Consider the following 27,746-nt stretch of genomic DNA (forward strand, 5'->3'; position numbering starts at 1 on the left):
CACTCCCATAAACCCTTGGTGAGATCCCATGCTTCTCCTTCATCTGAATTCCCCCACCCCCGACCAAACTACAGATGTGGGGAATTAAGAGATAAACAGAGTAGAAATAATCCAATTACCTCTAATAGGCATGCTCACGATGGAAGCATCTGAGGAGGAAGTGCCTTGAATCCTCCCAAAACCTGCTGTAATTACTGTAGCAGTGTAGCAGTGTTTACAAAAAGACACTTCCAAGGTGAGTAAGGAAGAAAAGCATGCAACATTTTGTTATGGAGCAAGAAAGCCGCTCTTAAGTAGCCGCTCAGCTGCGGTGACAAATTAAAGTGTTGAAGTAGCAGCATCTTTGTGTTGACTGTTGGGGAATTCTTGCACTGCACTTCCCAGAGATCACTTGGCAATAAAGCAATGTAGCCATGACATCCTTCCGCCCAATTATTGTCTTGTTCATACCAAACTGGAAATATTAAAACAAATACAAATAATTGTATGCATTGAAAGATTGAGCTAAGCTTTCCCAATGTGGCTTAGATTGATTTATGATTTTTAATAGAAAGAAGTGTTATGGAATGTAGCAACACTGACATTTTGAGCGGACAGCTATGAACTCTGTGAGGCTGTACTGTACAGTAGTGCTTTAAGCTAAATGCTAACATCAGAATGCTAACATCAGAATGCTAACATCAGAATGCTAACGTGCTAACAATGAGCATGCTGATGTTTAGCAGGTATAATGCTTATCATCTTAGTTCATTACAGCTGAAGCTGATGGGAATGTCATTAGTTTTGCAGGTATTTATTTTTGGACATGGATATTTTACAACTTCCCTACCCTGTCTTGGCAGCGTGGCTTCTCATCTTTACTTTGTTCAATCAAATACATTTTTTTTTCCTCCCCGTGATTACGTTGTTTTTCAGACTGCCAGCGTTCACATGGTCGGGATGCGTGTTCTTCTTCTTCTGTTATATTGGCGTTTGGCATAACAACTTGTTGCACGACTGCCACCAACGGTCGGCCGTAGCCTAGAGCATCAGGTGTGTGAAAACATGGAGGCCACAATAACTAAAGATTATCTGCTGTTTTCTTATGCGAGCATCCAAACAGCACATGGACAGGTGTTTGTTTGTGTTATCTGCAGGACAACCAACGGGAAAGGACACGGATAATGTGTTGTTTTTTATACATGGGCCTATTTATGAATAATTTGAAACATGTTATGTCTTTGTATGTTTCTTGGCAGAGGCATTTGTCCACAATAAACAGTTTATTGTCATTGAAATATTTTCAGTGAACCAAAGTCGCCTCCATCAGACGTCAGTTGTCAACAACGCGTCACCAACTGGGAAACTCTGTTAGCAAAATCTAGCCCGAGTTTCCCACCTCTGATTCCACAGGAAGTAACGTCAATGGTGACGTTTTCACTGGGTTTTTCCGATGTCCACGAACGCACGGTAAATCTAACCTGGACCACACCACTATCTCCCGGAGGTGAGACTGCAAAACATTTCTAACAGAGCAAAAACATTTCTAGTCTCGAGTTGCGCTCCTCTACACGATCAAAGGACACTTTACGAGGTAAGTGAGTCCCATGATAACCCCTCAAATGCATCAAACAAACACATGAAATATCTCTACACACAAGAAACCCCAACAGTTGGTTCAGTCCAATGATGACATCATCAAAATAAAATACACAGCAAAAGCTCGGCGGCTCCTCCCCAAACATTCCTTGAATGGTGGACCAGACAAAGTAACAGAGAAAAGGTGAGTGTGAAGAAACAAACAATCAACTGTTCAAACCTGCAACTTAACAAGTCTAACTGAAACTAAACTGGGGTTGTGTGTTTGCTTTAAGTTAACCCAGTACACTATGTAAAGAGTTTAACACTTTTAATACAAACAAACCCGGGGTAGTAGGTGCTGAAATGTTACACAAAAGCAATGGTAAAATTATAGGAAGCTGAAAATGAATGCAATATGAAAATAACTAAATAAATGTGGACAAATGTATGCAGACAAGCACAGGGGACAAGTGCTGGGTGCAGGGAATCTCGCCCACTTGTGAGTAGGATCAATTCAATTTCTCTTTTTATGGGACTTTTTGACATAAAGAATAACTTTTAATATCCCCTTTTAAAGTGTGTCATGCAAACACTGCATTGTTTCATGGAAATGTTTCTATAGTATAGAGTAGTGTCTGAGTGAACTCCTCACTTAGTGAGGAATTCTGTGCATCTCCCCGTACAGTTTTTTTCAGATCTCGTTAGGTGGAATATGGTCACACTGACAAACTAGGCCAAACACATTATGATCAGCAGCCATCAAGTAGAACAGTCCCCTGTGTAATGCTATTAGGACGGCATGAGTCACCCCGGGTGATGCACACATCATTAGCTTCAACGCAAATCCCATCCTGAAGGAAGGCAAGCAAAGACCAGGGACCTGTTGCACAAAACCAGGATAAGGGATTAAGCCAGGATATTCAAGTTATCCTGGATGAATTTAGCTTTGATGAAGTAACCATGGTGATTTATTCTTTGCAGCTAGCCTGCTCCAGAGCAGGCTAACAGGCAGGCTAAAATTAATCCTGGAGTCTGATGTGTTAAATCCATTACATTTACACAAATACATTTAAGTTATTCCGTTGTCTTCTGAATGTGTTCCACTTTATTTTTATTAACATGCATTACTTGTCACTATTGCTGTCATGAGTTTGATTTAAATCCTACTATTGCAGTTTAGATGGTAAGAAATGGTTGCACTGGCACCCGGAGAAAAAGTGGGACGATGCGGAGGAAATGGGCTTTTCCTCCGCTGCTCTCCCCATGAAATTTGCCCCGTGCAACGTGGAGAGGCGGGGGGAGGCAGGGGGATCCTCACACACCGTGCAGCGGTGGAGACTTTTAGCATCAATAACGACGATGGCACCTGACCAAACGTCCGTATTTAACGAGATGGGAGTGTTCAAAGCTTCTTAATTATTTTATGTTGGTGCTGTCACTTGTCATCTTCGAGCTTGGGAGTGAGAAAAAAAACATGAATAATAACATGCTACATTGTTTTACAGATATGCTTTCAGTGTGTATTGAAGTCATTTCTTTTTCTAGTTTTTGTCCAGTCATGCTTGTTCTGTATGAACATTAATTGTAGAAAGATATTTAGAATTAGACATAGCTTATGGAGATTGTGCATATGGTTGTAAATCATATTCTCGCATTATGAATAAGGGTTTGAAATTAAGCCTAGTCCTTAGGGTAAATTTCCCGAGGAACAAGAATTCCCTCTGCTCACTTTTAAGGCAAAGTAGGCTAAATAATAATTAATTTATATAGTGCTTTACATGGTAGGCTAAAAGACACTTTACAGTAAAACCAGCACATTTAGCACATAAAAACAGATAGCCTACAGCAATAAAACCAACACATAAAACAAGCATATTAAAACGTGGAGTGACTAAGTAGATTTTTGTTAAATCCATGCGTATTCAGTCGTTCCACTATGTCTGTCTGGCTTTTTTTTCCGTTTGATAACAGCTGTATTTCAACTCCTCGTAACTTTCCATTAGAAGCTGCTGCTCAGCGGGTGAAACATATGCTGCACGCGTCTTCTCCATTTCTGCATCAGTAAATCTGTGATCGATACCGTGGTCTCTTTAAGAAAGCCGTGAACGTGCACTTATCCTAGCTATCTACTCCTGGCTTGACATAGCTTCACCATCTGATCCTGGCTCGGCAAACGTGCAACCGATTAAGCCGCGATGAGCAGATCACACTAAGTCGAGCTGCACTTTTTCAGTTATCCTGGATATCTTCATTCTTTTGTGCAACAGGCCCCAGGCAAGGCAAGCCCTTCTCAGGGACTACTGCACTGGTTTCAAGACATTTCTTCACAAGGCATCTCAATCTGTTTAGTATCAGATGGCAAAGTTTCAACATCATGAGTCTGACTCAAAGAATAAAATGCATATCAAAACTACATTATTTCAGCAGTTTTCACACATTTGACTGGATGATTATTATTATGCAGAATAATTATGCAAAAGCAAAATGTTTGACATTGCTTCATTGCTAAACAAAAGGATGGCCGTTGTCTGCTGATACGGCAGTCATCTCACTAATAAATACTAGGGGTGAGAATCACCAGAGGCCTCACGATACAATATCGTCACGATACGATATTATTGCGATTTTAAACATATTGCAATATTCCGCGATATATTGCAATGTATTACCTTTTTTCCAACTTCAGATTTTTCCCAATTTCAAATGATGTCCCGAAAGGACAATTTTGACAACATCTGTTTTATCTAAAAAGATACATTTCTGTTTGTTCATCTCACTTCAATTGTATTGCTGCAAAATGTGATAGTCAAGGAGACAGACTGACCAACACATTTGTCATAAAAGATCTATACTTGGCGTCTGTGTATCGATACAGTATTGCCATGAAAAATATTGCGATACTATACTGTATCACTTTTTTTCCCCCACCCCTAATAAATACTTTACTTAAAGATTCCTTTAGGGGATCACGCAAAATAGCCTATTTACCATTTTTCCTGTGTGTGTGTGTGTGTGTGTGTGTGTGTGTGTGTGTGTGTGTGTGTGTGTGTGTGTGTGTGTGTGTAATGAGTAGTGGATAAGGCAGAAAAGAGCTCAGACAACAGTGTTCTGCTACCAATGACCTTATCACAACAGTTATGAAACCCTGACACTTATCTTTTAACATCTAGGAATGATGGGACATGCTATACTGTTGTATATTGACCAGTTCTCTCTGATGGCGTTAAAGACTAAATTGTGAAAGCACTGTGACAATTGATGTGACCGTTAATTCAACCCTAGTCTGGATCAACGGCAGTACATTTGCAGGACAACTGCCTCGTTCCGCCGTTCTCAAACTCGACTTCAATGTGGGAAACAAAAACAACCTTCGAGCTAGCAAGCTACATGCTAAAAAAAAGGCAGGTTTTGAGGAAAATCTAGATTTTGCATCAAGGCAGGCCTGCGTTGGTTCTTTCAAGGAATGATTGCAAAGATTTACAAAGAATACTTTTACGGCATTTCCTCTTTTTTTGGGATGATTTGTGGAGATTTTCTATGGACGAAGTACACACAGCGATACACTGGTAAGAGCAAATTACATTTAATCATGTATCCAGCTAATTTAAATAGCTCACGTTAATGTATTGTGTAAACACTTAACTTCATTTTTTTTTATTTTATTTTTATTGTATGTGGTGTTTTCTATTGCGGGGTGCAAATGTTCCACCAAAACAAGTTACTTCCCAAGACTATTTTGCGGAGCCACCATTGCTGCGTCCGGAGCTTAGCGCCACCCAAGACTATTGTGATTGGTTTAAAGAAATGCAAAAAAAACAGTGTTGTTTTTTTTCTCCTGTCCCGGAACGTATGTGTGGTGAAGCCAGACCTTACTCCACAGCGCTGTGGAGATTGGTCTGGCAATGCGAGACTAAGTCAATAGCTTTACATTGGGCGATTCCACATAACCATGAAATACATTCAGTGACAGTGTTTTTTTTTTAACATTCAATGCTAACATTGTTTTATTTCGACAATCTCTTGACAATGAGATTAAATATATACTAACTATTAACAATAGATTATATGATTCTGTGTATTTTAAAAGATGTCAAAATTAAATGTTGGTTATGGCCCGAAACACTGGTCAAATTTAGGAAAAGATTGTACTTTTTCTTTTTAAAGCAAACACTATTTGTCGCTCTTTAATGGGACTCAAACTGGTGTCCTGCACCTGTTAAGTGACCATCTACCACCCCAGCCTCCACACCTGTAAATTACACTCACTACACAAAGGACAAAATAATTCCTACATTGGCACAGAATGTGAATCAAGGAATCAACCACTACGATTGGCAAAGGAAATTAGCCAACAAGGCTAAGAGATGAAATTTTTGAAAAATTCATGACCAAACGTTAAAGCACAACTTTAAATTGGTTTCCTATTCTGTTTTGATTAGCATAGGCGCCTGGTTATGTTTTAAAATTGAGGAGCAAACTAGGAGAGATACAGAGCGACAGAATGGGGAAACTATAACTTTGCTCCCCTTAATTGAATAATGGTGATGCATTTGCTCCACTGCTTAGCGCCTACGTCGATCAGGAAAAACCTGGTCTTTGACAAGAAATTAAAAGTTTTTCATATTCTGATAGTCACCAAAAGCCTGACGGCTTTAGTTCCATGGTATAAATAGTACAGTGCCGAAAGTATTGGCCCTTGAACGTTTGACCTTTTGCCACATTTCAGGCCTCAAACATAAAGATATAAAACTGTAATTTTTGTGAAGAATCAACAACAAGTGGGTCCCAATTATGAAGTGGAAGAAATTCATTGGCTATTTCAAACTTTTTAACAAATAAAAAACTGAAAAGTGGAAGGTGCAAAAATTATTCAGCCCCTTTACTTTCAGTGCAGCAAACTCTCTCCAGAAGTTCAGTGAGGATCTCTGAATGATCCAATGTTGACCCTAAATGACTAATGATGATAAATAGAATCCAGCTGTGTGTAATCAAGTCTCCGTATAAATGCACCTGGTCTGTGATAGTCTCAGAGGTGTGTGTAAAGTGCAGAGAGCATCATGAAGAACAAGGAACACACCAGGCAGGTCCGAATACTGTTGTGGAAGTTTAAAGCGGTTGGATACAAAAGATTTCACAAGCTTTAAACATCCCAAGGAGCACTGTGCAAGCGATAATATTGAAATGGAAGGAGTATCAGACCACTACAAATCTCATGAACCGGCCGTCCCTCTAAACTTTCAGCTCATACAATGAGAAGACTGATCAGAGATGCAGCCAAGAGGCACATATATCTGGATGAACTGCAGAGATCTACAGCTGGCGGAGACTCTGTCCATAGGACAACAGTCAGTATTACTGCACAAATCTGGCCTTTATGGAAGAGTGGCAAGAAGAAAGCCATTTCTTAAAGATATCCATAAAAGTGTGGTTAAAGTTTGCGGAAAGCCACCTGGGAGACACACCAAACATGTGGAAGAAGGTGCTGTGGTCAGATGAAACCAAAATCGAACTTTTGGCAACAATGCAAAACGTTATGTTAAAAGCAACACAGCTCATCACCCTGAACACACCATCCCCACTGTCAAACATGGTGGTGGCAGCATCATGGTTTGGGCCTGCTTTCTTCAGCAGGGACAGGGAAGATGGTTAAAATTGATGGGAAGATGGATGGAGCCAAATACAGGACCATTCTGGAAAAAACCTGATGGAGTCTGCAAAAGACCTGAGACTGGGACGGAGATTTGTCTTCCAACAAGACAATGATCCAAAACATAAAGCAAAATCTACAATGGAATGGTTCACAAATAAACATATCCAGGTGTTAGAATGGCCAAGTCAAAGTCCAGACCTGAATCCAATCGAGAATCTGTGGAAAGAACTGAAAACTGCTGTTCACAAACGCTCTCCATCCAACCTCACTGAGCTCGAGCTGTTTTGCAAGGAGGAATGGGCAAAAAGTCAGTCTCGATGTGAAAACTGATAGAGACATACCTAGCGACTTACAGCTGTAATCGCAGAAAAGGTGGCGCTACAAAGTATTAACTTAAGGGGCTGAATAATTTTGCGCTAATATTTCAGTTTTTATTTGTTTAAAAGGTTTGAAATATCCAATAAATTTCGTTCCACTTCATGATTGTGTCCACTTGTTGTTGATTCTTCACAAAAATTACAGTTTTATATCTTTATGTTTGAGGCCTGAAATGTGGCAAAAGGTCGAAAAAGTTCAAGGGGCGAATACTTTCGCAAGGCACTGTAAATACACCACTTTTTTTCTCAACATACAGACTCCTCTTCAGGCTCAATTATAAGATGAAAGATTCAAGCTGGTCCATCTCTGCCCCCCCACCCCTCCACCCCCTCCTGTCTTTGGTATACATGCAGAAACAAGATTTGAAGGAAAGATTTCTTGATTTATTTTTATTATCTCCATCTTTAGTGAATTCATTACTCATTCATGCAGTCTCATTTTTAATCCACTTCTCTTCACATTTCATATTTTAAAGCCCTCTTGAGCTTTGACTTAAATTGAATGTTGTGACTAGTCAATGTGGGGGCTGCATAGATAAAAAGACAACCCAGAAAAACCCTTGTGTATCATGATGAAATGAAAAGATCCCAAGTGCACTGAGAGGATTGAAAGCTTTTTCTATGCAGACTTGTCATGTTCTGTGGAAGAAGTGCTAAATTAAATACTATAACATTTGCCTGCTCCCTCAACGCCTCTCAGAAGAAAAGGCACTTCAAATTAAAAAGGACCGACACAACATGGCAGCCGGGACAAAGAGGTGCCTCCAGTGTGTCAAATGTCAAATGAAATGCCAGAAAGAGTTCCTTAATTGATATGTAGGCCATGCAACCTTTTGTCTTAACGCTCCTCGTCAGCCAGACATTGCAGTATATTACTGGAGCTGCTGTGACAATGATGACACATGTCTAATTCAAAGGAGCCATGTAAGAGTCAGCAAAGCGCGGGCTCCTTTTTGAATGTTAATATTGTAGATGCACTCGGTGCTTTTAAGACCCGTCCTCAGGTCTCCGCGTGAGACACACTCGTTCCCAGCGCGGGCCTCCCAAGTGTACATGTCAAACACACTTTGAAGTTCTTAGCAATCTGGCAAAAGAGCCTGTTAGTACCTTGGCAACAACACTGCACTCTAGCTAAGAAGTTTAGAGTCTGAAAGGAGAACAGGCTGAGGGGAAAAAAAAGGAGAAGAAGGTAAGGGGTGGGAGGTTGTGAGTCCCAGAGTCCCCACAAAGGTGTGAGTGAGAGTGTGTGAGAGAGAGATCACTGCAAGCTTCTACATTCAGTCTACTGTCAAAACAGTTGGGTTATCTTCCATGAGGCAGCACTGAGTAAGTTTACACGCACACCAATATTCCACTATTATTCCGAATATGACAATATTCCGAATTTGATACAGGTCATGTAAACAGCGTATTCCAGTTGGATATTCCAAAAAAGGCCTTTTCCCGAATATAGCATTTTTTACGATTTATTACATGTGGGATATTCCGGTATTATTCTGGTTTCAGAGGCATTGTTTGGACATATATACAGCGCACTCGGAATATGCGTCTCAATCGGGGGTTTTACCCATAGACTAATATATACAGTCTATGGTTTTACTGCAGTCTTATGGTCAGCTCTGAGCGTTGCTATGGTAGCTGTACACAAACCAACCAGCCAACAGTTTGCAGGGCTGCAGACCCGATAAGAAGGAGAAACGCAGCTAATTTTAAACATTATCAAAGACTTTGATATCAACAGGTTTTTTGATATGCGCACACGTCACTACGCCGACCTTTTCAAGAAGGTGGTTTAAGGAATGAAAGAGGGACGCTGTGTTCGCACGGTCAGACAAGTCCGCCACGGCTACATGTAAACAGGAATATTAGTGGAATATTCACTTTCATTAGCCATGTAAACAGCTTAGTCGGAATATCGTCTTTATCGGAATAAGGGCAAAAACCAGAATATTATGTGCATGTAAACGTAGTCAATGTTAATGTTTGTCTATGGCAAATAACGGAAAACTTCAGTAGGATTTCATTTGTGTCTGATTGAAATCATGCACATGCAATATGACATCAAGCCTACAAATGTATAAAATGCACGCATGCTAATTTACTTAATCTTTGCTTTGAATATCCTTTTGTCTCTTAGGCCATTTTCTCTAAAAATGTATTCATGTGGACTGAATTTCTCATATTTAATTTCTGAGGTAAAACTGAAACATTAGCTGTGTTTCCATTCACGTGTTTATGCACATTTTTGTAGTAGTATCGCACTAGAAAGCTGGATGGAAACGGCAACATTTGATCATACTTGCTCAATTGCGCTAACATTTTTACGCTCATTTGAGGTGGCTTTTGCCTTTCTTAAATGGGAAATGGAAATTACCTTTTTTAGAAAAAAGTTCTTACGTATAGCGAACATTTAACCCACAGGACTGACTGTGGCTGTTTCTGCTGTCAGCATCTCCTCCGATATTCCCATAATGTGTCTTCGTCTCAGGACAGCATGAAACATGGCCGAAACTCGCGGACGTGAAAGAACAATTAAAACTTTCCCAATTGAACAAAATTCCTGAAGATCTCTCTCCATCGCCAAGGCGACTTGTTTTGTTTGTGGTTAGCAACCTCTACTTCTACTTTGTATACCAGCGGATTACTATACATAGCACCAACTTCTCACCAAACTACGCTGTAGCCTAGTTTAGCCTAGCGTAGCCTAGGCTAATGGCTGATAATTGAAGAGATGTTTTGTTTTACATTTTCAAACTTGTAGTGTTCAGGCCCAACTGATACTGACTCCAGTGACATACCTTGAGACAGTTTATCAGATATCACACAGCTCCCTCTGGAGCCACAAAAACCTTTTTCTGATGATTTGGTAGCTTAATGGTAGCTACGGCCCTGCTTTCAAGGCATATAAACATCAAATTTGCAGGTTGCCTTGCAAAATCGGTTTGAGTTAAACAACACACAGTGGACAAGGTGGGAAGGAGGAGATTGGGTACTGGCTGGGGCCAACCTGTCATGTACAGTAAACCCAAATTAGACACCTGCCTAACTTCCAGACCTATGGGTCCCACCATGACCAAAAGCAACTTTTTACTGGTCTAATTGCAGCCTCACACAGCATGGCTGTTGAATCTTTGTTTATCTTAAACATCAGGTGCTCCTCTGATGTTAGACCCTTTCCAGTTTGGAAAGTCCATGTGCTTTCCTCCAGAATCACAATCCGTCAGAAATGTCCCCCTCTCACGCATTTATGTGATAATCTAACAGCAGATTAGTTTACTGAGCACATTCACACTCCCAAGGGGATACATGCTTTTGATTTTAATGAGGCCATGGTCTTTACTTGAAGGACAAACATCACATTTTTAGCCCCTCCACCAGTAACGCCTTGCAGCCTCTATACAGACCATTAGCAGGGTTTTTCAGACTTTTTCAAATTTGCTTTCAAATAAGTCCACGCAAAGTTTCTATGAACTTTGCTCTCCATTACAATAAACCACAGCGCACAATAAGTTTTGGACTCAGAGAGGCTAAGAGGTGGCAAGTGTCACTGCATGCCAATAACCCATCAGACACCCATGCTGTGACCCCCATGCTGACGCACTTTCACAAATCGACAACAGAAACTAACAACAAAAACTACTCCGAGATCAAATCAATTTTCACAACACGACACAAAGACACAACTGCTGTTTGAGATTGACTCTACACCCCCAGCGCTCTTAACACTTTTGATTATGATTTTCTATTAACAAGACAAGATTCCAACACCCTCCTCCGAGACCTTGCTTCTCATCTCTCCTTAAAAGCCATGAAGCTCGCTCAAACTATATTTTTACTGACTGCAAAACTTACTTCTTTAGATTATATCCCCAGTACTCAGTGCCCTCCTTTTGCACCTGCCCAATCAACTTGCATGTCGTGCGCGCGCACACCACACACACACACACACACACACACACACACACACACACACACACACACACACACACACTGCCCCTGCAAGCATAATATAATTGGACGAAGATTTGAAATAACGGTGTCTACCAGTGGAGAGAGAGTTTTTTTTTTTTTTTTTCTCCTGGCAGCAGTGAATTGATAATCCACTCTTTAAAATACTCCTGGGGTCTTTGCTCTCATGTGGAGCTGCTGCTGAATTGGTAGAAGCAGAATTTAGGTCCACAAAACACTCAATCCTCCATATCTTGCACTGTCTAATCCTAATAGCCCATGGCTGCAGAGCCAAAAAAACCGCAACATGCCAATAATGCAATTAATTATGACACAAACTTTAACTTATTTGTTACAGTATCCACAAATCTTGAGTAGATTGCCGCTGTAAAGGCTGACTCAAAGTTTTGCTTGATAATCAAAGTTTTTCCCCAAGGATCACTCATGTAATGCTGCACTGTCTTGACAACAAAGCTTTCTTGCATCCATCATAATCTCTGGAAAAAGGTTGCCTTGTGGATTTCCCTCCTTGGAGACCCATTTTTATCATCCCAGCTCCAAGACTGATCATTTTATTAGACTGCGCTGGAAGAGAAACTTGAGCATAAGCTAGTGAGAGGAAGCAATACATATTAAAGGCAGGGTTGGTAACTATTTCAAACATACACTTTTTTTATATATTGTTTGAAATGGTCTATACACCCCGACAGCTTATATCATTTATATATAACTTATGGACTCTGAAAAATGAGTGAAAAAGATCTGTCATCTGTAGCTGCTGTAATCCTGTAAAAACACCCACCAATCAGAGCCTTGCGGTCTGCTTGAAAAGAACCAATGAAATGCCTCCTTGCCCCGCTGCGTGTACTCTACCCCCGCCCGTGTACGAGCCTGAGCTCAAAGCGCGCCGTCGCTGCATTGCCAACAGTTGTCATGTTTGTTTTAAACATTTGGCATGAGATTAGGTGTTTGCTTAACGGTGAGTGAGACCTGAAGTGAAATAGCGCTCCTTTCTCTCCTCTGCTCTCATGCAGCGATGTTGGTGCACGTGGGAGGGGTTAGACAGAGCCCCGAGAGCATCATGGGGAGGGGTTAGACGGAGCCCTGAGAGCATCATGGGGAGGGGTTAGACGGAACCCCGAGGGCATCATGGGAAGGGGTTAGGCGGAGCCATGAGGAGATATTACTTTCAAATCTCGCTAGCTTTTCAACATTACCAACCCTACCTTTTAATTCAATACCCTACAGTTTCGAATATACACTACTGGAGAAGTTAAGATGAAAAAGGATAAGTGGGAGGAGGTGAAACACCCATATTTGAAGAAGAGCCTAAAAGCATCCCAGTGCATTTTTTTCCACATGTGTAATCAGTTGTTGCATTTGGAAAAACAGTGAGAATGAGAGCAACACTTAACGCACTGAATAGCGTAGGGCACACAAGCCCTGAGTAGACTTTCATGATGGTCTGTTGAAGGAGAGCGATAGTGAGGAAGCTTCCCAAACGGAGAGTAGCCCAACAAACCGGTAATCTTTTTGCATTGTGAGATGAGATACTGTAGTTAGCCAAGTGACCTTGGCTCTATGTGAGAAGGATATTGCCAGAGGGCTGCATGCCTCATGCTGGGAGATATTGCTATTTGGCGCACAGATACTGCAGCTAAAGCCCAGCATGCATCGCAGCACATTCTTGTAAGGGTTTATTATGGGGTTCCACTTTCTATATAGAGTATGGAACATGTTTTTTTTATATTTAATGTTATTTCAGTGGAAATAATCATTTTTCATCTGTTATCATTTTCTCATAGTGAAATGAGACCAGCATTTCTCCACTGTAAGGATATTCAAAATCATCTGAAATATCAGCCCCAGATGTTGAAATGAATTAACTAGCTCTATCTAATGTACCAACTTCAGATGTGGAAATATTGCTGGCAATATACTGTCAAATTAATTGAATACCTTGAACCCCCTTTTCTGTAAGTGATCTTAATATTATATCCAGCTTTCCTAGGGATTGGGCACACAGGGATCAAGTACACTGAACTCATTGCAGTACATTGCAGATTTGCTATATTCCTGCCTTGGGACACTTTGGTCTGCATTAGTGACTTGAGAAAAGAGTAAAATATTGTCTAGGCTTTTAATCTATGATGTCTAATGGCAAAAAAAATGATGAAAGTGCTGACTGCAGGCTGTACTGTTTCTCTGACAAACATACTCCCTAATTCAAAACTGATAGACGTAATAAAAAAACAAAACTCATTTGAAGGTACAAATCCTGACAAAGTTTGAGACCACAAAATCCATCTTCCACTCTTTGTTAATTGAACATCTCCAGGCTAGCATTTGGAGAGAATTGTTAATTTCACAGTATTGATTGGCCTGTACCGGGCCTTCAGAGTAACATTGGCAGCGCTGCACATAGTGCACAAATCCAATCTTGCCCCTTTTTTTGTAATTACGAGCTGACATTATCCCTTACATTAAAATTTCATGACCTGGGGACAAAGGCATGCCACTGAAAAATAAATCAGCCAAGGCTGTCAATCGAAGAATGAACAAGTTAATTTATAATTCCAAAAACTTTTCGAAAAGTTCACTAACAGTTCACCCCGTCCTTGAACAGGTATTGTCCATGTTTTATAGCTTAGCAACTGAGCACAAAGCATTGCAGGCTTGTCAAACTTTGAGTAGTCTATATCCACGACGATCCACTTCCGGGATTGCTCCGTTGCCGCCGGAAATTCCACCTGATGTCCCTCTTTTCGGCCGGATGTCCGTTACCTTCCGCTTTCTTTGTGTTGGCAATCTAAACTCTGGTGGATTTCTGAGGACTATGGTTAACTGCTCCTCAGCTCTCTGCAGGGTAAATCCAGACAGCTAGCTAGACTATCTGTCCAATCAGAGTTTTCTGTTGCACAACTAAAACAACTTTTGAACGTACACATGTTCCACCAAAACCGGTTCCTTCCGGACGCTATTTTGCAACGGCACCATTGCTCCGTCTGGCGCTTAGTCCAGATATATGAAGCACAAGTGTTCCCCACTGTGTGGATGCTGGTCCTGGATGCTATCACAGTTTAGGCTAACATTAGCAGCTCCTGTTCTTTTGGATTTAGGGAAGTGGGGTTAATGTAATATTTTGAATAAGTCTAATCTTACTTAATTTTTACTTTTGTGTATGACTAATTAGCTCTATTCTGCAATACAACTCGTCTACATTTATTATCAACTGGCGAGCATGCTAAATGGGACATACAGATGTAGCGTCAGTCTTTTTGTATTTGGCCATCAAGTGCATATTTAAGATGCCTTTGGCAAGACTTTCTTTCAGTTCTTGTCAGTTGGAAACATTAAAAAGGCAAATTCAGCCAAATTATGTAGCTAACATTAGCTTAATTAGCTAGCTAGCCACAGCTGATAAAATCCAGCAAGACTTCTCGGGTGTTTCTCAATCTCAAGAATGCAAAGTACGGACTTGTGTTCATGGGGAGAACGTTCTTGCTGGTTGTTCTTGGAAGAATTAACTCGCAAGTTCACAAGCACAGAAAACACTCTTAACAGTTTGAGACGATGCGTTCTTCCTGTTATTGCTCAACACCCCCAGCACAGAGGCTACCTGCAGGGCTCCAAAATACCAGCTAGAAATAAAAACCACAACAATATAACCACTTTGTATTGTGTTGACTTTGGGTCAAATTGACCCGTTTTCAATTTTTGTTTTATATCAGAAAATATGGGACGTAGAAATAAGCGCTGAAAATGTGTAGAAGAAAAATTTAACAATTTAAAATGTTGGAAAAAGCAAAAAAATATTTTTGAAAAAAAAAGGCATCAAAAACGTCAAAATAGGCTAAGTGTTTCAAGGTTGACGGGAAGACAACACAAGGGTTAAAACAATCTCCGGACAAGAAAACCTCATAATGCTACAACTATTGCAATAATATTGAAAAATAAAACTAATTGAGCTTTAATTTTATTGTTTATGGTTTAGCTCAAACACCCTTTACTTATTCAAAAGAGTGGAAAGCGATCCCTGTTATTAGTGTATACGTTTAAGTCAGTTTAAATAAAAAAAAATAAGTAGGCATATGCACTGGTGTGTCCTATGTGTTCCTATTAGTATTATGTGGAATTATCATTTCTATATTATTGTAGTGCACTGTATATGCCCAGGGAGATGGAAATTAGAAATTCAAATTATGAAGGTTGGTATCTCCCCTTTAGTCTACATAACATGTCATAGCATGTTACCACTTTATGTACAACTGTTAATTTATCATACAGACTGAAACTCAACTTCTAATAAATCAGAAAACAAATACACCAAAAATATGAATTAAATACAAAATATAATGTAGGCTATAGCCTATGGCATAATTTAAACAAGTCTCATTTCTCGCCTAAAATGTTCTCAGAAGTGAATTTAGTGATGAATAAGATGGCGTTTTTGGGCTGTCTATGTACTGGAAATCTAACCATCATTGAATGCCGAAATTAATGTTGGGATACAGGTGCTGCGAAGTTCATACAAGTTACCAACCGATGTATCCTCGGTAAATGGGCGTGTCAAGAATACATCCGGGAATTTTAACTGTTTTTGGCGAAATGCGAACTTCTGTATTGGGACAGTACTTTGGCAACACGAGATGACGTTTCACAGGGACACAAGCACACAAGTCAATAAAAGAACACAGATTGAGAAACGCCCCTCATTTTAGCTAACATTGTTGCTGGTTGGAAATGAGATGCCTGCTTTTCCTAAAAATGTCTGAAATCAAGGACACTTTGTTTTGTTTTTAATATACTAAGAATGTCAGGTGCTTAGTATTCCTGAGTTATCACAGTAAACTGCATCTGTGCCATGAGAGGAATACCATAGGGGCTTAGTTAACAGTCCTTCGCAAATTGATTTCATACAGCAGTTATTTAAATTACAGCCAAATCAGGTCTGTGGTGTCCTAACAACTCCAGAAAACAGGAGTTCATATTTCCTTTCCTTTCTTTATTTTATGTTTGGCATAAATATAAGAATGAAGGGAGAGGAAACCATAGTGAGTGAATTTAACATTTTAAACACAATATCATGAGCCAGTGGCTACATTTGGTGCAAAAACACCATGGCAACGCATGCCACCATATCCAAAACAGATATTGCCAAAAGCAATCTTTCAAAGAACAACATTTTAAAGTGCATCGCTCTAATTCAAGCTCTATTTCCATCACCCTGTCCCAGTTTAACCACGTTGTCTGTAAATCCCCACACACTCCAACACACTCCATTCCCACCAGCCTCCTACACACACACACACACACACACACACTGCCAGCAGCCATCATTCCACCCTGTATGTTCAGCTGGCCTGTCAAGTCCCCATCCGGCCAAGTGCCCACCCGTCTGTTGAACCTAAGACAGCATGCAAATCTCAACCAGAGAGGAAATGTTCTATCAAACGATGAACTTATATGCATGCAAACACTGGCTTTCAGGGGGCCTCTGGGGTCTGGGGCCCCGGGGCGTTCTGCAAAACCTGTGCATCTCCCTGCAATGCAAAGTGAAGCTGATGCAAGATACAGTATTGCCCTTGGTTAAGCAAACTATCCTTTCAACCTAATGTATTGCTATTTTCATCTAAGTACAGTATGGTTTTAATGGCAATTTATTTAGACATTTTAACAGGGGTTGCGCTATTGTGTTCCTGTGTGCAGTCAGAAAATATCTTTAGCTGCAGGTTTTTCTTTTTGAAGAAGACGAAGAAGAACTGTATCTCATGTTTTCTAGAAAATTGGCTAGTCAACCTCAATCACATAGACTTAGACATAGACTAAGTTTTGTTGGAACAAAGCAGTATTGCATTCATTTACACTCAGAACTCACTGTGCTGGCAAGAAAACATCTTCAAACCCTTTTGAGAGGCAGATAAATACCATTTAGTGTACTTTTTAGATGGATAAAGGCTGACAGAAATGATTCATTACAGACGTTTGAGTCAAAACCTGGTTGAGGATTTAGTGTAAATAGTGCAACATTCTATACGAAAGCAGTTAGGGGTTAAGGTCTAATAAGCGGTCACCTATCTGTTGGCATAAATCTGACTGAACAGGTCTCTGCAGGCCTCAAGCTACAGCTGAGTGAACTTTAGTTGGGTGAGTTCCCCGTGCTTAGTCTCACTGCAGTTAAGCTGCCAGTCACCTCTATCATCTTATTAGTGTGCTGCACTTATGGAAACAAGCTGTAGCGAATCTGTAAGCAAATTTAGAAGGGATGTCTAAATATAGACATTTTCATCAAACATTGTGGAAATTACGAAAAAGTTTCAAACATAGAGATACTTTAGGGAGCATGTAGAGAATTAGAACTGCTCACTGTTGCAATTACAGTAAAAGAAGCAGTTGTGAGATATTAACATGGCCCATAAATAGAGAGGAATTCTTTTTTTTAGTGTATAGGAGCTTATTGTTCATTCCTGCAGCAGCGTGTGTGTGTGTGCGCGCGTGTGTGTGTGCGCGCGTGTGTGTGTGCGCGCGTGCGCGCGCGGTGAGGCGCGTAGCAGTGTTGTGCCCCTCATGGTCAGCGCCCAGGAATTAAAATGCATGCCTCTCATTGCCTGGGAGCGAGTATAACGGTAGCCCGTACGCGAGAAACGGTTCCTCCTCCTTCGCAGAAAAACGCACGGATGTGCATGTTCCAGGAGGAGAGTAAAAACCTCCTCCCGGTGCTTTCTTTTGCAGAAAGCTGGCAGCGGTGTGAGGTTGCCAGTTTTGGAGCTTGTTTTCCCCTTAAATTGGACCCTTCAAGCTATGATTGCCTGGGCTTGATTTGCTCTCCGTTCTCCGTGGTGGAGCTGCTGCTGCTGTCGCACCGCACGGAAATAACGACACTTTAAGTGAGTATAGAGACCCAACGCATGCTTTTAAACAATTATAGACTGACACCGGTATCACCTTATGTCCTAATTATAGTTTTTAATCCCAGTGCGTTAAACGGAGACGCGCGCACGAAGGCTTAAAGTCTTAAAGTGCTGCTGACCAGGTGTTGCGCTGGAACTTTCCCCTGCAAAGATCTGCACAAATATGAACACTTAAGATGTCTAGTGGAAAGCAACGGCGTGCTTTTGTCGTCTTACGAATTGGTTGTGATGTTTTAACCGCACCTTCAGATTTATGACTATTTTTTCAGTGCTTATCATTAATTAATTGCGTAATTCATACCCCCTGCTTTTCAGGTCTCAATATAAGCATGTTTGTGTGTATTAGTATTTTTTTTTTAGAGTAGCCTACTGTATTGTCACTCACACAAAAGTAACGGCTTATTTTTGAGGGCTTTTTTTTTTTTTTAAACATTTCTTGGCTTTGGATTCTGTGGTGTGGACTGCTGGTTAACTCATGCACTGCTCAGCTTTCCGACTTCGAAAAGACTATATGCCATGCACTGTAATGTTGGTGGACTTGAGCAACTGTTGAACATACAGCAGATGTGCAGAGGGGAGATATCTTGTGCTGTCGGTTTGTCTGGTGCAGCCTCGTTAGGTAAAACAGCACTTTAGCTCTGACAGGAATCATTTGATCTTGTAGTAAACATGAATCGCCCTGTGTGTTTCACTGTCAGTGGATCATCCCGGTGTGGGTAAACTCCAGGTTTGTGACCTCTTGTCGCCATTATAAATAATAAGCAAGTGGAATACATTAGCTCAGCCGGTTCCTCATCGCGTCTCCAATCAGATTAGATGCCGTGACCTTGGGGGACTACGCTGCAGCATTTAGAGGAGGGTGGTGGCACGGGCAGAGATGGAGATTGGGTGCTCTGGTGGCATCCATTATCAAAGGAACCCAATTACATCTGGAAATTGTAGTTGCCATAAGCAATTGCCATTTATGACTCTATAAAAGAGAGCGAGGCTATTTTGAGAAAAAATGTGTATCATCCTGATAATATGCACTCCAGTCTAGGGATGTCACGAGAACCGGTACTTCGGTACCAACTCGGTACCCAAACGGGCCAGTACTCATTTTTCCACAGTACCGTAGGTACCAGGGGATGCAATCCTTCCGGACCTGACGGGGGCAGTATATACGCCTAACGTTAAAAATGTTCTAGACCGCCGCTAAATGCTGAAGAACACCGACCAGGACGGAAAAACAGCAACTAGCCCCTCATCTCCCTGTACGGTTTGACCGCATTCGGCTGCTGGATTTACAGTACATCTACGGCGGCGGCTTTCACGACTTCACCTGGAACTCCCAAAACCGCAAGTGAGTCTATTTCTCCCTGCCGTTGCCTATCACAACCTAACGTGTGCTCTGATAGCGCTTGTTTTAACGGACCTCTACAACATCAGTTAACTTTAACCAGCCCGCGGTTCTTTGTGGAAAAACAACGGCAGAGAGAAACCGACGTAACGTGCTCGCTGTCTGGGAGTTCCGGGTGAACTCATGAAAAACGGTACCGTACGCTGGCCGTGTGGTGATGACAGGCTTCAAAGCAACGGGCCGTGGGGTCCAGAAGACTGACGTTTTCGTTTTTGTAAATCACGCTCTCCTTGCCCCCTCCACTCCACACCATAACAAAATAAAACACTGAAAGAAGAGTCCCATGGCATGAAAATTTCACTTTGAGTTTTTTTTAACATTAATGAGTTCCCCCAGCCTGCCTATGGTCCCCCAGTGGTTAGAAATGGCGATAGGTGTAAACCGAGCCCTGGGTATCCTGCTCTGCCTTTGAGAAAATGAAAGCTCAGATGGGCCGATCTGGAATCTTCTCCTTATGAGGTCATAAGGAGCAAGGTTACCTCCCCTTTCTCTGATTTGCCCGCCCAGAGAATTTGGCCTGCCCATGAGAGAGAGAGAGAGACATCATGGCTTTCAAATGAGCAAAGTGGCAGTTGGTCAAGGCCACACCCCCACCCTCCACCTTGCCCCCGCTCTCCTCCTCAATAGCTACAGACACAGAAATGGCACATCCTAAGGAAATCTCATTGTGGGACTGACTCTAGTGGCTGTAATTCTGCACCAAGGCTGAATTTAGGGAAAGAGACTTCAGATACAGTATTAGGGGACCACGGAGGCCTATATACAGCATCCAAAAAGCAGCATGTCATGGGACCTTTAAATAAAGGAATTAATGTTTAAGTATTAATTTTAATAATAATAATAATTTTTTTTTTTACACACACCGTGGTATCGACTTTAGTATCGAGTATTGTGTACTTTTGATGGTATCGGTACCGAATACTAGATTTTTGATATGGTGACATCCCTACTGCAGTCAGTCTTCTGTGCTTTCTCGTCTGTACATGCATTATTTGTGTGACTCTTCTGGAAGGAAGTCCTTTCTGAGCTCCCTTTTTTTAACCATAGAGTAGGGCTTCACAATCTATCAGGGTTTTTTTTATCAACTGGCACAATAAATACATTGCAAAAAACACTGAGTTTTTTTTTTTAATGTTAGTTGAAAGAAAATATCGGTAGAAAACTGCACTTTAAAATGCAACTGTCATTCTTTTTGAGTGGGGCCTTTTCTGTGCGTTTCTTTTGTGCGTTTTAAATTCAGTCAAGCACTTTGTTGTATTCCAGCAGAATACTGAAAGCAGCAGAGAGGCAGAACCGAGTACCCATTAAATATCGGTTTATTCATCGTGAGTAATATCGTTATCGTGGTATTCAACAACGGTATCGCACATCTTGCTCATATCGTGCAGCCCTACAATACAGCATGGAAGAAGCAATGGGTCAACGTAAATCATGGCAACTCTCACCAGCTGCCAGCCAGATGAAGACATGCTGTAAGGCAAAAAAAAAACAACAAAAAAGTCTGATGAAACTGCAGCCCTGCTGCTGTTTCCACTTCAAAGCACGCCCACGGCGAACAGAAACGTACAGCGTTCCACAAGGGCGCCTATAACGTCTCGTTCAAAGTGCAAGTTTCTCTAACGATCCAACTTTGGGTTTTAAGATCTTTCCTCTGCAAGGTGTTTCCGCTGGTCTTCAGCCGCCGTGGTCGTCAGGGCTGAGTTCAGTCAGCGCGGGCTTTACTCTAATCAGTTATTCAGCTCTGGCATTCAGACTGCCGGCTCCAGACAGAGGAATCCCCGTGGCTCACCACAGACCCAATCAGACCCTTTTCAAGTACCCAGCTTTTACAACAAGGTCTGACCGAGTCTGCAGCAGCAACGGCAGAAATGTTTCCAGTCCCTCGGGGTGGCGGTCTGTACGTGTCTGCAGCATGTACAAGTATATTTCACTAATAGTTAGTGCCTTTTTGTTCAGCCCTGTCGGCTCTGTCACAGACTATCTTTTTTTTTCCTTCAGTGTTCCCCTTGGACTTCTCCCTGGCTTTTTGATTTGCCCTCTGTTTCCACTTAACAGTCCTGGCTATTTCCCAAGAAACACCTCAGCGCCATTCAATTTTTTTTCTTTTTTCTCAAGCATCAGCAGACTTCTTATACTCTGGGCACACGTGGAGAATGCATGGCTTTTTACTTTATGCGAGCATTTAAAACTAAATCAAAAATAAACACTTAAGATCCCACTGTATCTTGGCTGCGTTTCACTCACTTGCGAGGTAATCGGAGAGGATTACAAAATGACAATTTAGACACACAAAAGAAAGAAAGCAAGCAGTCGTGTGATTGCGGTCTTTTCCCTCTAGCGCAATCAGCAACTTCGAGACTACACGCATCGCTCCAGCAATTAGGCTTGTGAAATTACGGAGTGGCTTTTATCTGAGACTGCGAGCTTGATGATGCTTATTGGCAGGTGCCCTTTTTGGAGGAGCAGAAGAGGGGAATCCACAGCTGGTGCTTTTCAAGAGGGATAGCTGTAATATGTAAAATCATACTGTACTGTGCAGCCGATGTTTCTTCATTTCTGCTGGCTAGCTCAGCTACATTATCATACATACACTGTACATACATATCAAAACGTCCTCGTAGGGCTGGGCAATATATCGATATTATGTTGACATTGATATAAGAGACTATATTAGGGATAGGCCATTATCGGGCCGTTTTTTGGCAGTTTGCGGATTATCTGTATCTGCGTTTTATTCGCCTGATAACCGATAAAGCTCATTAATAAAAAAGTACTCTACTTTGGCTTGGCTACAGCTCTGTGTCTGTCCCTCTGCTGGGCTTTCACTCACCACTGAGTCTGACTTAATCTCACGCCCACAACACTATCTGACTACCTTTTACTGGGGATTATGTTGAAAGTTTCCACTTCATTAAATAATTGCTTAAAGCATCTAAACAAAGTTTTGTGTTGGATTTTGTAACATTCCAAAATTTTGACTTCAAGATTTTCATTTCCACTGTAAATCCATATCTGTTCCAAATATCGGTTATCAGTTTTATTAACTACTAATAATTGGTATCAGTATCAGCCTTGAAAAACCAGAATCGGTCGATCCCTAGACTAGATATCGTCTTAAATTTTGCATATCGTGATATGGCACAAGTGATGTCTTTTCCTGGTTTTAAATGCTGCATTACAGTGATCTAGCTGTTCTGTTATTTGCCTTTACCCACTTAGTCATTGTATTCACATTATTGATGGTTATTTATCAAAAATCTCGTTGTGTAAATTTTTTTTGTGAAAGCACCAATAGTCAACTCTACAATAGCGCGGCAGCATCAACATCGATGTATTTGGTCAAAAATATCGTGATTGATTTGATTTTCTCCAGATCGCCGAGCTCTAAGTCCTCTGGAGTTTTCCTCTTTTGTTTCAATTTTGACGGACAGAGATTTGCTCTGCAATTCCGTCTGGCCAAGAGCCCATTCAAGCCCATTTCCAACGTTTCCAAATCGAGGCATCGATCACAACCGTTGAGGCGGGCTTTACACGATGACGATAGCGCAGCGAAGGCAAGCAGCTTTTTGTTTACATTCAACATGACGGCCACCGAAGCACAGCAACCCGTTGATCTGATTGGTTGAAGGACTGTCCAATTGCGCCCAGAGGCATTTGAGCAGTGTCCGTTGGTGATGCCCCTTTGGAAATGCGCTGCGAATGAAGCTTTCCCAGACCCATTCTCAGTTAAAACTGAGAAGGGTCTGGTGTCAACCAGGCTAGCGCCTACCTTGACTTTAATCATTTTGTTGTCAAACTGTTACCTTGCACAGCAGCTGAATTCTTGCGATATCGGGCGCGAAGCGCGGGATGACATTCGAAAATCCATCTTGTCAGCCTTTAATTGAATGCTTTTGTGTCTTAACTACCAGCTTACTGAAACCAATCAGTGCCTGGTGAGGAGCTACTGGCAGCTACAGCCGTGTTTTTTTAAATTTATAAAAAAAATTTTTTAACAACTAACACTTACATAAAAGACAGTAGAGAACACAAACTCATCAATAGATACATACCTTAAAATGCAAAAACTCACAAGGAAATTCAGACAAAACAATACACAACACAGACTAATACGATAAATCACCATACAAAAGGAGCATCAGTTTATCCATTACTACGGCTCCCTCTTCAAAAACCGTTTCAGTTGGAGTGTCTGTGGTGGCCACGACTGTTCGTTCAAAACAACAATGGCGGACGTGATAGACAGATGCTTAGGGTTGGGCATTGTTTGGATTTTAACAATTCTGATTCCAATTGCGATTCTTCCTTTCGATTCCGGTTCTTAATGATTCTCGATTCCAATCCAGTTGAAACGGGTCACGTGCTTATTTCACAAATAAGAGGAAAGTTTTATTTTCATCCGTTGTTCGGAAACACAGGTTTCCGAAGCCTGGCCGCTTCGGAAACCAAAACTTGCGCATGCAAAATTGGGAAGCGATGATCAGATTTGAAACCAAATTCTCTTAACGATTCCAATAAAGTCCACTGGAATCATAATTTTTGAAACGATTCCAAGTAGGAATCAGTTCTCGATGCCCAATCCTACAGATGGTTCATCCAATCACCTGCCAGGTATTTTTTTGAAAGTGACTGCCCTTTTCCAAACAGTTTCCAACGGCGGTCTCTCGGATGGTTCTGTGTAACAAACCATTTGGCTCGTCAAGTTAGTCAAATTGAGCCACAGATTGTCACCTCGCCTTCCTAATGGTTTTCCGGTGCAATCAGTTAGGCTGAGAGTGCGCACCACTCCCTCAGTCATCATCCATGTAAAGCACCTTCTGTATCTTTAATCCTCCTTCTAGTCACTTTGACAGTTCGGCGGCATCTAGTACTTTGTCCGGAGTAAGGTAATGTCTTTATTCAGGGACTCTCCCATACAATATGTATGGGTAATATACACTTATTGACTCACTCGTTTCTTACTCTTAGGGCTCCTGCACACTGGCTGCGTGGCGTGTCCGTTTTTATTTCGGCTCCCATGTTAGAGGTTAGAGCTTGCACACTGCCTGCGTGACACGCACGTCTCTGGCGCGGCTCAAGCCGACAAACGCGTGCATGCTAGAGATATGACTGAAGCCTATTTTTCACGCGACACGCAAGCGTGTTGGAAGCGTTTCCAGGCAAAATAGAATACAAAAAGATGTTTACATACAGTTGTGTTCAAGTGGTTTTGGTAGAAGTGATATTTCTACATGGCAAATAATTTACTAGTAAGTGTTGTAGAGTCATAGAAAACCAACAGACCCAACAGTCATGACATGCATGCTGCTCATTCTGTGTAATAGAATCTGTAATTGAAAGGGGCATGTTCAAAATAATAGCGGTGTTGTGTTCACTTAGTGAGGTGATTGATTCTGTGAAGACACAGGCGTCAATTTTGGCCCATATTTAAGGAAGGAAGGAAGCAAATGTTGTGCATGCTGGTTATAGTGCATTTTACACTGAAATACTCAGCAAAATGGGTCGTTCCAGTCATTGCTCTGAGGAACAGCAGACTTTGATTAAAAAGTTGATTAGAGAGGGGAACTCGTATAAAGAAGTGCAAAAAACTATAGGCTGCTCACCCAAAATGATTTCAAATGCCTTGAAATGGCATCCAAAGCCTGAACAACGTGGGAAAAAACGGTCAACTACCATTCGAATGGATCGAAGAATAGCCGAAATGGCAAAGGCTCAACCAATGATCAGCTCCAGGAAAATCAAAGAAGACTTAAAGTTACCTGTGAGTACTGTTACGATCAGAAGAAGGTTATGTGACGCAAAGCTATCAGCTAGAAGCCCCCGCAAAGTTCCATTGCTGAAAAAAAGAAATACTTAATAGGTTAAAATTTGCCAAAGGACACATTGACTGGCCAAAGGAGAATTCTGTGGACTGATGAGAGCAAAATTGTTCTTTTTGGGTCTAGTGGCCGCAGACAGTTTGTCCGACGACCCACATGTACTGAATTCAAGCCACAGTACTGTGAAGACAGTAAAGCATGGTGGTGCAAAAATTTATGCACCATTTATGCACAATTTATGGGGATGTTTCTCATACTGTGGTGTTTGGCCTATTCGCATACCAGGGATCATGGCTCAGTTTCAATACATCAAAATATGTGAAGAGGTCATGTTGCCGTATGCTGAAGAGGAAATGCCTTTTGAAATGGGTCTTTCAACAAGACAATGACCCAAAACACACCAGTAAGCGAGCAAAGTCTTGGTTCCAGATGAACAAGATTGATGTTATGGAGTGCCCAGCCCAATCCACAGACCTCAATCCCATAGGTGACATCAAAAATGCTGTTTCTGAGGCAAAACCCAGTAATGCAGAGGAATTGTGGAATGTAGTGCAATCGTCCTGGGCAGGAATACCTGTTCATAGCTGCCAGAAGTTGGTCGACTCAATGCAACACAGATGTGAAGCAGTTCTCAGAAATAATGGTTATGCAACTAAATATTAGTGCAGTGATTCAAAGTAAAGCACACCCTTGAGACATTTTTCAGTTTACACAGAAAATGTTTGAGTTTGTAAAGAAAAATGCAAATACTGCTATTTTTTTTGAACAGCATAATATTCCTTTTTCTTTACTTTCTGTAAAGGTATAACACAAACTTGATCAATTTTGGTCATGTTTTGATTTAGAATTGAATGTGCAGTGTTCCCAATGCATTGATATTATGGAATTAAAAGCTATTCAAAGGATGTTGAGCATTATTCACTTTTTTAAAATCCACTGCTATTATTTTGAACACAACTGTATGTCATTTTGACACAAATGCATTTAATAAATTACATTTTGATGTTTGAAAGTCTCTAGGTTTTGACATAAATGCAGATATAAATGCAACTTAAAAAATAATAAATAATTATTGATTTTCAAATACTGCACCTGTCAATACAGAACAAAATATTCTGTAGCCTAATTTGGCGTCACTACTGCCGACGTTGTCTTTGCTGTAATCCGATCAGTATATATTTGTTTTAACATGAAGTATACTACTGCTTGAGTGCAGTACATTTCCACAACCATATATGTGTGTGTGTGTGTGTGTGTGTGTGTGTGTGTGTGTGTGTGTGTGTGTGTGTGTGTGTGTGTGTATATGTATATGTATGTATATGTGTATATATATATGTGTGTGTGTGTGTATATGTATATGTATGTATATGTGTATATATATACAGTGCCTTGCGAAAGTATTCGGCCCCCTTGAACTTTTCGACCTTTTGCCACATTTCAGGCCTCAAACATAAAGATATAAAACTGTAATTTTTTGTGAAGAATCAACAACAAGTGGGACACAATCATGAAGTGGAACGAAATTTATTGGATATTTCAAACCTTTTAAACAAATAAAAAACTGAAATATTGGGCGTGCAAAATTATTCAGCCCCCTTAAGTTAATACTTTGTAGCGCCACGCCTTGCTGCGATTACAGCTGTATAGTCGCTTGGGGTATGTCTATCAGTTTTGCACATCGATAGACTGACATTTTTGCCCATTCCTCCTTGCAAAACAGCTCGAGCTCAGTGAGGTTGGATGGAGAGCGTTTGTGAACAGCAGTTTTCAGTTCTTTCCACAGATTCTCGATTGGATTCAGGTCTGGACTTTGACTTGGCCATTCTAACACCTGGATATGTTTATTTGTGAACCATTCCATTGTAGATTTTGCTTTATGTTTTGGATCATCGTCTTGTTGGAAGACAAATCTCCGTCCCAGTCTCAGGTCTTTTGCAGACTCCATCAGGTTTTCTTCCAGAATGGTCCTGTATTTGGCTCCATCCATCTTCCCATCAATTTTAACCATCTTCCCTGTCCCTGCTGAAGAAAAGCAGGCCCAAACCATGATGCTGCCACCACCATGTTTGACAGTGGGGATGG

At 41.1% G+C, this 27,746-nt stretch overlaps 1 protein-coding gene across 1 annotated transcript in view; it reads left to right on the plus strand.

The window, feature by feature from the left end:
* The first annotated feature begins 1,684 nt into the window (after window positions 1-1,684).
* The window catches only part of LOC120571717 (CMP-N-acetylneuraminate-beta-galactosamide-alpha-2,3-sialyltransferase 1-like), a 114,404-nt gene continuing 88,342 nt past the window's right edge, over window positions 1,685-27,746 (plus strand). The window contains exon 1 of the mRNA XM_039820792.1: window positions 1,685-1,762. The gene's annotated coding sequence lies outside the window, so the exon portion shown is untranslated. The remainder of the gene's footprint in view (window positions 1,763-27,746) is intronic.

This window comes from Perca fluviatilis, chromosome 13 (assembly GCF_010015445.1).
Source record: "Perca fluviatilis chromosome 13, GENO_Pfluv_1.0, whole genome shotgun sequence".
In the NCBI taxonomy this organism is placed as follows: Eukaryota; Metazoa; Chordata; class Actinopteri; order Perciformes; family Percidae; genus Perca; species Perca fluviatilis.